Source organism: Mchenga conophoros, linkage group LG19, assembly GCF_057382185.1.
Source record: "Mchenga conophoros isolate Kocher_MC1m ecotype Shallow Benthic linkage group LG19, M_conophoros_male_GT1.1, whole genome shotgun sequence".
Classification (NCBI taxonomy): Eukaryota; Metazoa; Chordata; class Actinopteri; order Cichliformes; family Cichlidae; genus Mchenga; species Mchenga conophoros.
Window position 1 is genome coordinate 10672372 of NC_140544.1, and position 6110 is coordinate 10678481.

The 6110-nt window shown below is 38.1% G+C and overlaps 1 pseudogene; it reads left to right on the plus strand.

Annotated features, from left to right (window-relative positions):
* The first annotated feature begins 2701 nt into the window (after positions 1-2701).
* LOC146551782 (interferon-inducible GTPase 5-like) lies at positions 2702-6110 on the plus strand (annotated as a pseudogene).

Below are 6110 nucleotides of genomic sequence, written 5' to 3' on the forward strand. Positions count from 1 at the left end.
TATCCATGGACAGTCCATATATTTCTGTTTCCTACTATATTGCTTTATTGGACAGTTGGTATTGTACAGTAATGTAAATATTCTAAGGAATTTATTATAAGCACTATTAACGTCCTGTTCCTGATATACTTCACCCCAGTTTTCCTTCAATAAATCTTTTTTAAATGCATTCATTCTTTCTTCTGTTCTTACTCGTCTGTACTCTTTTTTACTGTCCATTTTATTGATCTTGTAATTCCTATCATAGATTGTAAAAATTGGAAGATGGTCACTTATGTCGTTAATCAGGAGTCCACTTACAGTCTTATTTTCAATGTCATTTGCAAAAATGTTGTCTATGAGAGTTGCACAATGTGATGTAATCCTGGTAGGTCTAGTAATTTTAGGGAATAGATTCATACAGTGCATTGTGTTTATAAATTCCTCAGTGGTTTTATGTTTATTTGGGTTTAGCAAATCAATATTGAAGTCTCCACAAATGAAAACTTTTTTGCGAGCTATTTCAATAAATGTTTCTTCTATCCAGTCTTTAAATGTCTCAATACTACTACCTGGAGCTCTGTATATACAGCTAATGATTACATTTTTACTTTTTTCTTTACAAATTTCAACTGTAATACATTCTAGTACATTATCAATCACCATCGTCATCTTTTCCACCACATTAAATTTCAAGGATTTGTCCACATACAAGGCCACTCCTCCTCCTCCTTTGTTTCGCCTAGTTATAAATGTGAATTCATAACCCTCCAGTTCAAAGTCTGTTCCTTTTTCCATATTGATCCAAGTTTCTGATAAGGCAATGACACTAAATGGATGTGAAAACTGGTTAAGATATTCTTTGATATGACTAAAATTAGCATAGAGACTTCTACAGTTAAAGTGGATAATTGATAATTTATTCTCAGTTTTAATCCTCTGATTGTAGTCTTTATTTGTATAGTAGCAGCAATTGTTATTGTTAGATGAGAAAAAGTTGTTGTCTGGATCTATTTCATATTCCAAGTCATGTGTATTGTGATCCATATAGTTAAATGGATTGTGTTTACAAATTATTTTTCCCCCTCACATTTTTATGCATTCATTTAGTCCAATCCACTGAATTAAAACTTAAAGTCTGCACTTCAACTGCATTGGAGTAGTTTCATTTTTAATTCATTCTGGTAATGTACAGAAGCAACATTAGAAAATGTGTCTGTATCCAAATATTTATGAACCTGACTCAAAACCAGTCAGCTAAGATAAGATAACATACCTTTATTAGTCCCACAAGGGGAAATTTCACGATAAATAAATTAAATGATACTGTATGTGTAAGAAGGCCTACAGAGCGGTATGGTATCCCACTGGAGACGGCAGGTCTACTTGGTCCAGGTGCATTGCTGGATTCCTAAGGAAACATTTACATCAAGAACGACTGTTACCTACCTACCAAATAAATAAATAGAGTTGTATGATGTTCGATCTCTGTCTGCTGCCTACCAAATGAAATAATTGAGGACTAGCTAAGTAATTTAGTTTTGCTAGTTTTGCTAACACTGCTATCAACCCGTCCAAAATGCTATACAATAAACTTACCAAGTGCTGCGGCATTTGTGAGGTTTAGGGTGCACTACTGCTGAATCGTTGGATGGCCGACAAAACGGCTCTTCCAATGTTTTCAGCTAAATCGCTGGACATGCTGGTAGGGAATAGTCGAAGCAGCTCATGGCAGTCAAAAGTGACCGTAAGAGGAGCGCAAACACAGAACCTGACCGCGACCGGCACACTTTAGCGCGGGAGGTTTTCTTGAAGCTTTTATTTTGGTATTTCCGTTGATCCGTACAATAAATTTGCATATTAGCTAAATATTTAGTTTCCCGTAACATTTAGATTTAACATTTAACATTTAGATTTATATATAATATTTACATTTAACATTTAACATTTACATTTATATATAATATTTAGATTTAACATTTAACATTTAGATTTATATATAACATTTACATTTAACATTTAGCATTTAGATTTAACATTTAAAATCCTGTTTTAAATATAAAAAGTTACAAATATTTTACTAAATGTTGTAAAAAAATGACTCAAAAAAACATGTTTTTGTAAGATTTAGAGCTAAATGTGGAAAAATGTTGCTGTTAATTTTGGCATGTTTCAGTTTACAAACGGCGCCCCATACACCACAGCCACGAGCCGCTGCCGGCAAACCAGGAAACGAACACTGCGCATGTTTCATTAAAAACAACAAAAACAATCATTTGTTTGCTTGTTGACGGCAGACTGCTCGGTTTGTTTTATTAAAAAGAGTTTCCGGTGTAACGATGCTCGTCCCCTGACTACCTGTTCAGCATCACGGCAGCGTTAATAAAGTTGTTGGGAGATGCTCTTGTTGCCCTCATTGTTCTGCAGTGATCAGCGAGGATAGTCATCCTACAACCAAAGCAGACACCGGATATTCAATCCACTCAGTGTCTCTACCGCTGACGGAGTGAATCAATTATTTTCAGTTTACTAAACACACATCCAAGATTATTTCAGGAGTGTAAACTGGCTGTTTAGTTGTTCTTCAGTTAAGCTTGAAGCTCTTTTATCATAAACACTGCAGCAGCTGTTTGCTGTTGTGTCATACTCCCAAGAAAACAGATGGATTTTAAAGATGAAATATTCAGTGTTCATTTCCTCTTTAAAAAAAAAACAAAAACAAATGAAGGCACGTCTGTTTAGCCTCACCAGGCAATCGAACAGCAGTTAATCTGGAATCAGCCAGAAGTTGATCTGTGAGCTAGAAGAAAACAAAGAACAGAGTTTAATCTTCCTGTTAATCAGACCAGCTAATGTGACGTATTTATTCAGCAGTTTTAGAGGGAACAGGCCTCGTGTGGCCATCAAATTCTGACCCTCTGAAGATGGAGGACGGTGAATAAAAGCTGTTTGTGATTCATAAACAGTTAATGCAGAAATGCCTGAAATTAAGTCTGATTTTTAATCTCATGTCAGTTATTTGATTTAAAACGCTGTGTCTTTGTATTTTTCCAGAAGTTATGGAGCTGAGTACATGAAGTATTTACACCCCAACCACATCCTCAACTTTCAACCACATTGGGTGGAGCAAAGCAAATAATGTTCTCATCAAAAATAGGTTTTAGGCCGTTAACACCTCTGTCAACATAAATTAAAAAGTTCAGAAAATATGGGACAACAGTGAAAATGAAAAAAGTCTGATGTCTGTCCCTCCCACATAAAGAAATGCATTGTGATCTCAGTTTTAACATCACAAAAGCGTTTTAACAGCAGTGTCTACACTTTTTCTATCCACTGTAAATCCTTTTGGGTTGCATCAGAAAAGACAGCTGATGAAAAACCTGCTAAATCAAACGTGGGGAGCTCCTCGCTGTGGTGGCCTTTTCTGAATAAAGAAAGTGACCGAAAGTAGCTAAGATGAAAATGAAGAATTAAAAGTAAATTGTAAGATTATTCAACAGTGTCCTGATCTTTGATATATGCCATTTTTACACTTTTTTTTCTCAAGGATGAGCATGGAGCCACATCCAGGAGTAACTGCTGAAGTTAAACCAGACCTGGAAAACATTGACTTTGGTGCAGCTGCTGCAAGAATTCAAAGCAAATTAAAGCAAAGGAACACGCCGCTAAATGTTGCCATCACAGGAGAGTCGGATTCTGGGAAATCCACTTCTATTAATGCTTTCAGAGGCATTGGTGATGAAGATCAGGGCGCTGCACCCACTGGTGTTGTGGAAACCACCTCACAGGTTACACCGTACCCCCATCCAAAGTATCCCAGTGTTATCTTGTGGGATCTCCCTGGAATCGGTACTACCAGATTTCCAGCTGATGAGTACCTGAAGCTTGTTGGATTTGAGAGGTTTGACTTCTTCATCATCATCTCAGACTCTCGCTTCAGAGAAAATGATGTAAAACTCGCTCAGGAGATTCAGAGGATGAAGAAAAAGTTCTACTTTCTTCGGTGAAAGGTTGACAAAGATATACGAGCCGAGAAAAGAACCCGGAGAGAGTTCAACATGGAGAGGACGCTTTCAACCATCAGGAAGAACTGCACCCAAGGTGAGCTGCTTCTTTTCTTTGTTCTTCTCTGTAGATTAGAGTTATTATATTTGTTTCACCCTAAACATCATTTCCATTTAATAATAATAATAATAATAATAATAATAATAATAATAATAATAATTTGAAAGCGCTTTTCAAGACATCCAAGGACACTTGCCACAAAACACATAATAGAACAATGACAACGAAGAAAAATAATAAAACAAAAGCACAAAGTAACATAAACAAACAATAGGTTCACAGTGAATATGCAGATTTTAACAGATGGTTTTGAGTTGAGTTTTAAACTGGGGGAGAGAATCAGTGTTTCTTATATCTGGGGGTAGAGAGCTCCACAGCCTGGGAGCAGAGCAGCTGAAAGCTCTGCTTCCCATGGTGCTGAGGCAGAAAGATGGCATAGCAAGCTGGATAGAAGAGGAAGATCGAAGTGAGCGGGTGGAAGAGGTGGTGCTTACTGATGTGAGATTTATCTAGCCTTCGAGCTTTGGCCTTCAATGCTCGGAGGTCAGAGGTAAACCAGAGCAGCAGAGCAGAGCGAGCGAAGAAAACAATGAGTTTTTACAGGAGAATCAAGGACATTGAGTAAACAATAATTATAATACAACAACAGATCATCAGAGGTAGAATAGAGGTCTGGAATCTGAATATTGTCCAATCTGGTAGTGAGAATGTCAATATCAATGGACATTTACAATTTAGTTATATGTATCAGGTGTAGTGATGCAGCATGAAGAGAAGGATCACATCAATATTCACATAATAACTCGCTGTATGAGTAGATTGCTCTTAACATGGAGCTAACTAAATACAACAATATATAAGCACATATTTTATATGCTGTATGGTTCATTTCTCGTCACCACAGTTCTACATACTAATGACTAAACTGTATTTTCATGCAACCTTTGAGTAACACAGAAATTTTATATTTCAGTTAGTTTTGCAAGATGTTTCACAAAAACATCACTGGTGACCCTGCAGCCTCTGAGTAGATGCACCTATGGAATAAATATGAAAGTCCCAGCTGACTTCCTTCTTGTGTTATCATCTTTACAAGACTTTTAGAAAGGTTGACCTCTGACCTTCAGCTTGAGGTTAATGTCACTGAGATCTGTACTCGTCTGAGGGTTTTACTAGATGCGTCTATGGTGTTCATCTGAAAATCCAATGTCACGTTGTTCTCATCGAGATGACGACAATCCGCTATCAGCCTTTCACAGCTGAGAGGTGAAAGGATGTGTTGGTGTAAGCAGGCCATGGCATCAATTACTGAGACAGTTTCTCCAAACATTACCAGAAGTTACACCAGGGTGCAGCACACAAAGAAGTCCACAGTCAGATGTGTTAGTCTGCATTTCTCATTTAATCTTCACACCGTGTGTTTCTTCTGTTACGCAGGACTCAGAGATTTGGGCATCGAGTCACCGCAGGTCTTCCTGGTGTCCAGCTTTGAGCTCCACCTGTACGACTTCCCTCTGTTACATGAGACCTTAGACAGAGAACTTCCTGAACACCAGAGAGATGTTCTGCTGTTTGGTATATGCAACATCATCAAGAAGAAGAAAGAAGTTTTTCAGGCTGAACTAAAACTCTATGCTACTCTGTCTGCAGCTGTACGTACAGCTCCTCTGGGGATTTCTGCTCTGGTTGACAGCACTTTAAAGACTGCTGTCACAGGTTATGTAGCTGGGTTTGGTCTTTACAGCCCATCGCTGAAGAGACTTGCTGCCATCACAGGTGTCTCCTACACTGATCTGTGCGCTGTCATCAATTCACCGCTGGCCACAAACACCATAACTACAGATCTTATCCTGAATGAGTTGACGACACTTCCAAGCACAGCTAAAATAATGGGAGCAGATAACGTGTGCAGGTTCATTCCACTGTTTGGATCCCTGCTGACAGCTGGTTTCTCTTTCACTATAACCAATCGAGCTCTGCAGTTTTTCCTCAGTGAGCTCGCTGATGATGCTGAGAGGGTGTTTAGAAGGGCTCTGAGTTTGACCACCTCAGTGTGGTATTGTTAA